The sequence below is a fragment of the Quercus suber genome, unplaced genomic scaffold (assembly GCF_002906115.3).
Source record: "Quercus suber isolate HL8 unplaced genomic scaffold, Cork oak 2.0 scaffold_62, whole genome shotgun sequence".
NCBI classification, from domain to species: Eukaryota; Viridiplantae; Streptophyta; class Magnoliopsida; order Fagales; family Fagaceae; genus Quercus; species Quercus suber.
Genome location: NW_027069527.1, coordinates 510862 through 522737, shown reverse-complemented (window position 1 = coordinate 522737; position 11876 = coordinate 510862). Strand labels below are relative to the sequence as shown.

The window sequence follows — 11876 nt, the reverse complement described above, 5'->3', positions numbered from 1 at the left end:
AAGTATATTTAAACTTGTCAACTTGTAATTGAGTTTGAGAAAACTATTTTAATAATTAGCGGGTCACGTCAACAAAGTACCTTTTACAATAATATGTAAATTTCATGGTGAGCTACATGTTAAAAGTATAACCTTGAAACTCAATTAAAAAATCATGGTAGATAATTGAATTGATTTAAATAAATAATGAAACTTTTTTTTTTGAAGTTTTTGAGCTTTTGGTATTAGAACTTTAATTAAAATGACATTTTAAAATTTTAGTATATAGGAACCTAACAAAATTATCTTGATAATTTTATACTAATAATGAGCCATTTCACAAAAAGCACTACGTTTGATAGGGATAAGTTTTTAGCATGAAGTGATCAATAGATTGTCTATATGGTATAAGAAAAGTGTTTCTACTCGGCACAAGTACGTGTAGAATAAAGTTTTGATTAGCATACATTTTCCTTGTAATTCAATAAGGACAAAGTTTTGAGGGAAAATTTCTCTAATTCACTACATGAATTTAAATAACTATTCACGTATTTTTTTAACCACATAATCTATTTAGTGAATAATGTGAGTTGCTTAAATAAATAAATAAGTCATATTATTTAATACACTTGAATGGTTTTGCAATCATCTAAAAGTTATCAAATTGTGTCCATGGCCAAACCTAGTAACCCAATCCGCCAAGCTAATGGACGACCTAGCCCAATGCTGTTATTGTCCATGGGCAACCCACTAGCCCATTGGGGCAAGCCATGAGCTGGTTTTTCTGCCATGGGAAGCTAGGCCAGATTGTTCCTCAAAATTTATAACAAACTTTTTTTTTTTTGGTTAGTACTCCAGTAACTTTGAATTTTCATAATAAATAAAAAAGTGGGAAAACTATTTAAAACCTTAATAGAATAAATAAAATAGGTTTTGAGTCTTTTGACCCAAAAATTAAATTAGTTTTAAATTCTTTAATTGTTTTCTTTTTTAAAAAAAAATTTGATTCCATCCTTAAAAAAAATGATTCTTTCCTTAAGAAAATTGGAGGCATAACCGTTGAAAAGAAATTGATTTAAAATTTCTTTAAAAATATAACTATTAGAGACAAAAATAATAAGAGATGAGAATGGCCCATAGAGCTTAAGAATTGAATTGAGAGATTTTTAGTGAGAAAAATGAGATGGTTATTTAAAGGTTTTAGGATATTTAAAAATTATAATATATTAAAAAAAAAAAAAAAAAAGAGCATGAACATATTTTTTGGAAAGAAACAGAATTTAAAGGAAAGAAATTCATTCTTTCCCACGGTCATCCCTATTTTTTTTTTAAGGAAATAATCTTTTTTTTTTTTTTTATCTTTTAAGAAAATATTCAAATTACTTTTTATAAGGAAAGAATCAAAAATTTAAAATATTTTTGAAAAAAAGAGCATGAACATATTGTTTGGAAAGAATCAGAATTTAAAGGAAAGAAATTCATTCTTTCCCACAGTCATCCCTTTTTTTATTTTTAAAGGAAATAATCATTTTTTTAATCTTTTAAGAAAATATTTAAATTACTTTTTATAAGGAAAGAATCAAAAATTTAAAACTTATTTAATTTTCTTTCGGTCATAACTTATTTTAATTTTCTCTATTTAGTTTTCATAGTTTTTTTTTTTTTCTTTTTTCAACAGTAAAAAAATGTCCAATGGATATATATCTATATATATGTGGGGACAATTTTTGCTTCAAGACCAAAGGCTAGACCATGTTGTAACCTAGGCAAGTTTGTTGTCCCACATGGAAAAGAAAGACTTTTTCTTCACACCTTATAAGAGATGAGCAAGTGGATGAAGAATACCACTAGTTTGGTTAAAATCGTCCCCACTATATATTAATTCAAAGTTACTAGACTAATAGCAAAATATTTATTTAGTATAAACATAATTTAACACAATCATTTTAAGTACCCTAATAGTTAGGTATGTGTTCTTAAAGTATTCATTCTTTCCCACAGTCATCCCTATTTTTTTTTTTTTAAAGAAAATAATCATTATTTTTTTTTAGCTTTAAGAAAATATTCAAATTACTTTTTATAAGGAAAGAATCAAAAAATTTAAAACTTATTTAATTTTTTTTCGGTCATAACTTATCTTAATTTTTTCAAGTTAGGCCGCCCATTGGCCCAATAGACTAATGGGCTACTAGGCAGATCGTGGGCTATTCCCATAAATCACATAGAAACTTCTTGTACGCTATCACAGGAGTCAAAATGTCTTGGGAAAAAAAAAAAGTAAATTTCCAAAATAGATAGAGGTTTCTATTGGACACAAAAGGCAGACCTACAAAAGTCATGCATACAACCAAAATACAAAACCAAAACTCACTCCTTGTCCAGGTTGGGTTTCATGAAACTCCTAGCCTCCTTACTTACATTGGCCCAAATTGGTTTCCTAATGGATTTAAACTAGATCTTATGCAAAAATAGCTTGCATCTTCCATTGTTAACAAGCACAGAATTAAGCACCCAGCTTCCCATAACAACACTATCGAGGATTCTCACTCCTTCAAAGCAACAACTGAGGAAGAACACACTTTGATATCCTTCCCACAGTTTCAGAATCTGCAGACCAGCTATAAGAACTTTCTACCCTTTTGTTTTTTTGTCTTCTTTATTCTATGTTAGAGCATTCAAAATGAACTCAACAGAGTTCTAGTTAATCTTTTTACTAGAAAGTAATTTTTATATTTTAGCCACCTATTTTATTGAAGACACCCTCCAACAAACTCTTTTCTTTTCTTTTCTTTTCTTTTTTCTCTATTCTATTAAAATATATATTTTTTTTATTCGTTCCTTATTTTTTATCAAACAGACATAATATCACAAATTTGCACTAAACTTCCCTTGAACCCACAACAGTTGCAATCTGCACAAATCCTCAAACTTACACCCGAAATCTGCACAAATCCACCCAAAATCAGCAAACAAAAGAAATTTCAAAACCCAAAAATTTCAACAGTACAAACCAAGCAAACAAAGAAATATCACCATTCTTAGGGGTAGCAGAAGCTCAATCAGTTGGCACCAGCTGTCTTTGTCGTTGTCGGAGGCAAGTCTCAGATGGAGCAAGAGGCAGAGGTGTTCTTGGATATGTGTGAGAGAGAGAGAGAGAGAGAGAGATCTGTATGTTGGATGAATGGAAAAATGTAAAATTATTTAGCTATGCTGCAGTACTCAACAACATTATTTGGTTATTGTAGCATAGTAAAATTTTGTTGAGAAGTGGCCAATGCACGAAGCAGTCACTTTTACATGGGTATGGAAGAGGTGATTGGCCGACAGTCTTATCTTATCACTTTTGATAGAAGGCACTTGCCATCACATCAACCCAACTTCTAACTATTGATGTCCAATATTAAGGAGAAATATACAAAATTACCAGTTTTATAAAATAAAAATGAGCAAAAAGCTAGAAAATTAATATTCTTACTATTACTATTTTTTGTAATTGTTTCTCTGGACATGGAAAAACCTGCAGCTCTATTAAAAGGTTCGGTTTGGTAAAAGCATCAGTGTTATATGATCCAAATTGCGTAAGAAGGAAAAGAATCCCTGATATAATTGAACTTTTACTAAAACATATCCAAACAAATTCATGGCAAGGAAAGTCTTAAGAGAGAATAAAGATTAGTTGAAAAACAACCTGCAAGATGCATATTAAGTAAAAATAAAAATAAACAGCTGCATTTCCTTTCCAGAAAACAAAACATACACCTCAACAAATTCATTGGCTTTTCCAAAAGGAGCAGTAAAAGCCTTCATTTTATTAACTTTGAAATATTATACTTCTTTTTTACTAGTTGAGATTTTTAAACTTTTATTTTCTGCTGCTTATCATAAATTGCGCTGTCTCTATGCTTCTCATTCATCTAGTCTTATGCAAGTTCCACATTATTTATTAACAGGGCACATAGCAATTTCCTGATAACAGAATGGGGACACTTACAATCGAATTTATCATCTAACTGTTAACATGCAACTGACATACATCAGGGAAAAGCAATTCTGGTCCATCTGTTTGAAGTTTCTCTGACAACCATAATCATCTCAGAGTTCCTACAGTTTTCAACATGGACTTCAACAGGGAGAGGGGAGGGGGTCATAAACAAACATCATCATCATTACATAACCACTTTAAAATTAACTGAATTTCTTGCTCCTAATGCGGGTCCCCATAAACAATAAATATTGTTAGTGACCTTTTGTGTTCCTGCTCTTTGCTCTTTCACATAATGTTTCTCCCAAAATCTTTTCTACCCCTTTTCATTTTTTAATTGAAATGTTGTATTTCCTGTTCTAGTTTATGATCATTTCTTACTCACTTCTATTTATCTTGGCATAAAGGAAGTCAATTAGGACATTCAATGCAACATTAGGATCAGCTTTTCATTTTTCTGATGTTCTCCATGGGTACAAATGGAGCCAAGACGAAATAAAAATGCAAAATGAACACAGAAAGGAGTAAGTTTAATTATTAATACAGATTCAGGACTGAATGTTGATTAATTTAAAATTACTTTAACACAAATTTAAACTTTAAAAAATAAAAAATAAAAAGTAAAATGAAAGAACAATCATAACCATTTGGCAAACTGAATTTTTTCATCGTACTCAACAATGATCAAACTTACTAACAAAGAAAAAATCCATAACCATGTGGAAAACTCATCAGAAATTTAAATGCCAAAAACAAAAATCCATAACCAAATGGTTTTCATCCTGTTCGATATTGGTCGCACTCACTGACAGCTTCTCCATCAGAACAAACCCAAAACTGTAAACGAATGGGAATACATACAATACATATGCGATTGCAGTAATTAAACCAGCTCCAAATTTGAACACAACTGCAAAAGGATAAAGATGCATAAGAGTTCAGTCATGTCACAAAATGAACTAGTCATTCTTTAAGCCTCAAGTGAGAAGGTACATACTGTGAGTTGCCTTTATCATTCTTGGTAAGAAGTTGAAGTACATCGATCTCAATCACTGCTGCATTGCAGTATCTACATTACTACGTATCAAAATACCTTAATTGCCATATTCTCTCGTGTTTGACAGTCCCAACATTTCAAAACTCAACCAAATGTGCCTGCAGCACTAGCAAGATGCTGAACGATGCAAGCAGAATGACTAAAAATACAAAATATTTTAGACAAAGGACACTTGAGAGTTAACCTTCTGCCATCTTGCTGAGTATCTCATCTGCCAAAGAAAAATTCCAAGTCAATTAAGCTACAAAAATCAATTATTAAAAGAAAAAAACTTTGGAAGCTATTTGTTGCAATTAAAAACAAAAGGCAAAAAAAAAAAAAAAAATACTGCAAGAATTATTAAAACGCCAGTGGCTAACAACAACAACATTATTTAACCTATATTTTATTCTTCAATCATAGCCTAAACTGGTAAGAAAGTAAACCTCAAGTCAAAATGGATCTTAATAATGTATTACGAATCACCAACACAATCATATCCAAGCAAATACCGCCAACAGGCCCAACATCAAATCACCATCATCCCCTTACCACAGCACCATCACCCCTTACCGCAACACCATCACACCACCAACTACCATCATCACCCTTACCACATCACCATGACCACCAGCACAACCATCAGGCCACCTGCAATTGTATACACCACAAATACATACCATCCTTGCATTTCACCAAAAATGCAACATCAACCAATCCCACCACTATCCTGTTACAGTTGCCACTAAAAGCATGTTGCAAACATGAATGCATGTGCACCAACCACAAGTTCGTAAAGATAAAGAACATCAAATCTTGTAAGTATTTAATTGAAATTGAATAATTTATAACCATACAAGGCAAAGTACTAGAGTTNATCTTGGTAAGAAGTTGAAGTACATCGATCTCAATCACTGCTGCACTGCAGTATCTACATTACTACATATCAAAATACCTTAATTGCCATATTCTCTCGTGTTTGACAGTCCCAACATTTCAAAACTCAACCAAATGTGCCTGCAGCACTAGCAAGATGCTGAACGATGCAAGCAGAATGACTAAAAATACAAAATATTTTAGACAAAGGACACTTGAGAGTTAACCTTCTGCCATCTTGCTGAGTATCTCATCTGCCAAAGAAAAATTCCAAGTCAATTAAGCTACAAAAATCAATTATTAAAAGAAAACACACGCCAAAAACACTAATAAGCAACTTTCCAACAGAGGTACAGGGGAAAATCTTGCAGAAACTGCAGAAGGCATAATACGCAAGCCATTGAGGAAAAGAAATTTTAGAAAATCTCATATACATATAAGTGGCATCCACTATGAAACAAATGCTGGACATTGATGAGATAACACCAACAGTACAGCTGCAATGAAATCATTGAATTATGACAAAATTGATCATATAAAACGCATCGTAAAAGCTATCATAGCAAAAGAACAAGAAATTGTAGATGGTCATTCTAGCAATAAACAAGTTACTGAAACAAAAAAATATAAATAAGTTGTTACAAGCATTGTGCTTACAAAGAGCAACAATGGATGTGCCAATGATATATTACACCAAGCAACAAATGCTCCAACCAACAGCCAGTATATCATTGACAACCATCTAGATGTAATTAGCTCAGATCAATTACTTGAGCATACAAAAAGTCTCCCAATTCCAAAAAATTTCAAAAATAAATAAAAAGGTCATTAATTTATAAAACCAATTTCATGCAACACAGAGGCTTTCACTTGACACTTCAGGTTTCATTAGATTCATGAAAATAAATAAAAATAAAACCAATTCAGCAAGAAGATCACATCTGCTTTAATTTTCTCTACTTTGTCAACTAACTTCGTCTCATCCCCCACCACAATCGTGAACTCAACAATGTGAACCCAGGAACAGTTGATTGGAATAGTGTTTGTGAAAGATCTAAAAATAAATAAAAACAGATGTGAACATTTTCTGGCTGTTTGGTTACAGAGAAAATAGGATTCTGCTAAGTTGGCATCATAAGTGACTTAAATTTTGTTTTTTTTATTTATTTAAATGAGGTGCATATGGAAGGTGTGAGTTTTTAGTGCGCAAGTATATTTTTCCTCATTTCATTCCTCATTCCTCATTGTTTTATTCAATTGGATACTGCATAGGGCCAATCATCCTCATTTTTTGTTTATTTACCAAGTAACAAATAATGTGGGACAATAATGTTCTTTTCTAGTAGCAATAGTGATGCACTAAAAAAAAAAAAAAAAAAATACTGCAAGAATTATTAAAACGCCAGTGGCTAACAACAACAACATTATTTAACCTATATTTTATTCTTCAATCATAGCCTAAACTGGTAAGAAAGTAAACCTCAAGTCAAAATGGATCTTAATAATGTATTACGAATCACCAACACAATCATATCCAAGCAAATACCGCCAACAGGCCCAACATCAAATCACCATCATCCCCTTACCACAGCACCATCACCCCTTACCGCAACACCATCACACCACCAACTACCATCATCACCCTTACCACATCACCATGACCACCAGCACAACCATCAGGCCACCTGCAATTGTATACACCACAAATACATACCATCCTTGCATTTCACCAAAAATGCAACATCAACCAATCCCACCACTATCCTGTTACAGTTGCCACTAAAAGCATGTTGCAAACATGAATGCATGTGCACCAACCACAAGTTCGTAAAGATAAAGAACATCAAATCTTGTAAGTATTTAATTGAAATTGAATAATTTATAACCATACAAGGCAAAGTACTAGAGTTATATAGATATAGAACCACAGGTCAGATTGAAACCAGGAAACATCGTGCTTATTTGAAAAGAAACTTGAAATTTGTGCCTTCTAAGAAAATCTAACTATTTAATATATTAAAATGAAAACTCTACCACTTCAAGATGAACCCAAACAGAATCATAATTTAGAGGTACTTACTTCTCGTATAATTTGATAAGTGATCTTGGCCTCTCATAACCATCTGCCTTCTTTTGAGGCTTTAGTTTCCCAGCCAGCCTTGATTCTAGTTTTCAATTGGCCTTGGTAAGAGACTGAACTAACTAGTCAGCAACGTCCATTGCCATTGCCTCAGCCTTCTTCATATATGGAAAAGTTTCCTCCTTCAAGTGGTGTGATAACCACAATTACATAGATAACACTTGATGCTTAGTCTCAAGATACAAGAGCTCTGCACCATTTCTAGCAGAACCCTTTGGCAAGCCCATTACAATATTGACAGGAACATTATGACTGTATGCTGAAGCAAACCTCAGGAGATGGTACATTGCTTTTGGGTCTCGTATAATAATTGGGGTATAACAAAAGTTAAAACAATCTTCAAGAAATAATCTGTGTACACAGAAAGTATGATCATATCGACCTTTATATGATCATGTCAACACAGAAAGTAATGACCCATCCAGATGGCAATTTTCACCAAATTTATCAAGTTGATGACAAAATGTAACATTACTACATTAGGAGTTGCCCGTCAAATAGTTCAACTTGTTCAAGAAGGGAAAGATACCAACTTTCCGTACTTCTTCATAAGGTTGCTTCAAACACTCATCAAGTAGTCTAAATCTTCTAAATGCAAGGTCATTGCGAGTCCGTCTGGATAGTGGCTTCCTCTATGGCCCAGCTCTTCCAGCAATTTGTTTCACCCGTGAAGCTAGAACTGGAACAATCTTGTCTCCATTGTATTTTGAAGGCTATAAATAAAAAATAAAAAAACAAGCGTTCTTATATTAAGATTCAGATCCATTCCCACAGCACATCAAATTCATTGACTTAATCATTGAATAGAGTAGCTTACCGTCTTCGAGTTTCTGATGGCAAGGCATTACACAATAGAGGTGATTGGTGTGCTTCTCAATTGCCATTTTAAGCTCAAATATCTCTCTCCTTAAAAATGCAACCACACAATCCCCAGAACAGACATTTTTTAAGATCTCCCAATAGGGTATTGGCTTCAACCACCAATGGCTTAAACCTCTCATAATGCTACTCATGCAATTGATCCCTAGTTTCAGCACAGATCTTTCAAACAAATACTTAAAACACTCAGATCCCCATATAAACGTATCTCATCAGCCTTCAATCCAAGCAATGCCTGTGTCCAAGCATAACCCCTACATGGGTCTGCTATAATCTAAATTTCATCAATAACAGCCACATAATACAAGTCATCTGTCGACACCATTTTCCACTGTACAATTTGCAAAATAACCCTCAAATCTTTCCAAACCCATATCAGATTCATCATCAAAAGCCACCATAGAATCACCAACAATACCCTCATTCACACCATTTTCCAATTCAACCATGGTTTGGGCAGAGTAACCACCAACACTGCTATAACCCTCATCTACAGTATGGAAGAATTCAACACTTTTCCCAACATCAGCATCAAAATTAAAATCACATTCTGATTAAACCATTGTCAAAATTACACACACCATTAACATTATCAGCATCATTAGTTACTGAAGAGCAAAAAGGGCTTCGCATATTAGAGGAGGGCGGCAGAGCCTGTAGGTGAATCAAACTCAAACCCCTCGAAAATGAAGATGGTGAGAGACTGAAAGCGAATAATACCTGTATGGCTGTGTTTGTGATAGTGAGCGAGACACAGCATTGGCAACCCACCACTGCGAAGTCCACCCAGTTCCACCACCCATGTCACGTACAATTTCGGCTACGGCTATTATCCGATCCGACCTTTTTTTTTTTTTTTTTAAAATAATAGTTAATAAATAAAACCAAACTTGTTTTTTTTTCTATTTTCAAAAACTTGTATTTTTGAAATCAAAAATATCTATGATTAATTGAAATTAAAAAAAAAATTATTTTTTGAAGAAAAAAATAGGAAATACTGAAATACTTTATTGTTATTAAGATTCGAACTATAAATGAGATAGGTTTATTAAATCAGACTCATGTTTTCATTGACTTTGAAAATTATGTTTGGTAAGAGATTTTAAACAACGTTTTTTAGTGTTTAAATAACATTACACATATTTTCACACATTTTTTTCATCCACGCGTATTTCCAAAAATAAAAAACAGCATTTTGTCTGTATTCAATTCCTTCACAAATTGAGTTTTAAGAACAGTCTTTCTTTTTTATCCATTTTAGTTTTCCAAACAAGTTTTTAAGTTTCAAAAATAGAAAATTATTTTTAAAAAAAGAAAATAAAGAGAAAAACAGTTACCAACACATACCCTTAAAGTTTTAAAAAAAAAATTTAAAAAAAAAAAAAAAGAGATATTGAACCACATAATTTTGGTGAACGTGAATCACGCAAATTATTCTCCTGAGAATCCACTCCATTATTATCCTGTTGCTCAGTATCTGTACTTTCCTTTTCTGATCTAATTACCTCCGTCCGACGTGTTCCCTGTATGAACAACAACAACCTGCTTGCTTCCCGCTGCTGGTGGCGGTGTAGCAAAAGAGTCTTTTCCTCGTCGAGTGGAAAAATCGAGGACCTTAATGACGTTTTCCTTGATGGAAAAAAAGGTGGAGCACAAATCCATGGTCCAAACTGTTGGGATTCAGTCGACAAGCTTCCTTCTGATTCAGTCCATTGTTCACAGTCCCTTTCATCATGCGTAAGGCAGCCACATCGATAACATATGTTAGGGAGTCTTTCACATTTAAAAGACACCCATAATTCCTTACCAATGTCCAGAGAAATCACTCTTCCACGGCACAAAGGTTTTGATACATCAATGGTAACTCTAATTCTAATAAAACCATCCCTTCCGATTTCATCAGCCATCGTATTCACCTTTCCAATGGCCTCACAAATCTGCACAACCACTCGTTTATTTCTGAAACGAATGGGTATATCATGTATCTGCACCCAAAAAGTAACCCACTTGAACTCCATCTCAGTCAGTCTATTTCCTTATCATAGCTTTGCAGCACCATTAAGTGCTTGTCAAAACTCCAAGGTTCTATTGACTACAATCTTCTCCATCTCGCTTTTATCATCAAAGGTAAAAAGAACTACTTGTTCCCTTTCTTTCTGTAGCTTGAAACCATTTTTAGCTCTCCATAACGATGTAAAAGTTTTCGCGATAGCATCTATATTAAGAGCGCGCTTGGTTAAAAATTTCACAGCCAACACGTATTCTATCTCTGCCTGTTTTTCCGTCAAGCGAAGGTTGGAACCTTCGTTTTCCGATAGTGTAAGGCAGCTCCAGGATTTTGTTAGGTCTTCCATTGTTTCAAAGTAAATAAATCTAAGAACTGTGTTTTCCTGTAACCCACGAAAAAGAACCCACAAAACCTCACAGGTAACTTGTTACCTAGAGGTACTACGACACCTTCACAAGAAGAGACAGCAAATTCTACACCCTATGAGAAGAGGGAAGACCCACGTTCTCTAGTGGAGAGAAACTTGCGGGTGATACACTTATGTTAGTTCTAGAGTTAGGAATTTTATCTCAAATTTAAATAAATACATAAATAAAAGATTTTTTTGGGGTCTCAACTGTCAAGGCTAGTATATTTTTGTGTATGCATGTGTTGTGTTGGAATATTTTTATAAAAATTATTAGTATTTTAATTCTAAATCTAAAGTATGTAATCATTGACTTATTTCTAGCACATCAGTTTTGAATTTGAAATTGAAATTCAATTATTAATATCATCATCATACTAATAAATTCTCGGTATTGAATGGTCGTAACTCGTAAGTTACTTGTCATTTGACTTTTCCTCATGAGTAAGTAAACTTTCCCTCAATTCATTGGTATTAATTTTTAAAGGTTGCCGTATTTGACTGAAGTTAATGTCCGTTTAATCAGTCTGACCATAAAAGCACATCAAATACAAGAAGATAAGTCTTTTA

At 33.3% G+C, this 11876-nt stretch overlaps 1 long non-coding RNA gene and 1 pseudogene across 1 annotated transcript; both read right to left on the bottom strand.

The window, feature by feature from the left end:
• Positions 1 to 4587: 4587 nt before the first annotated feature.
• LOC136061133 (uncharacterized) lies at positions 4588 to 5223 on the bottom strand. Its single transcript, XR_010628701.1, has 2 exons — positions 4959 to 5223; positions 4588 to 4871 (listed from the first exon to the last, which is right to left on the bottom strand). It is a non-coding gene; the product is annotated as an uncharacterized LOC136061133 (long non-coding RNA).
• A 657-nt stretch (positions 5224 to 5880) lies between these two features.
• LOC111994580 (DExH-box ATP-dependent RNA helicase DExH18, mitochondrial-like) lies at positions 5881 to 9723 on the bottom strand (annotated as a pseudogene).
• Between the last annotated feature and the right edge of the window lie 2153 nt (positions 9724 to 11876).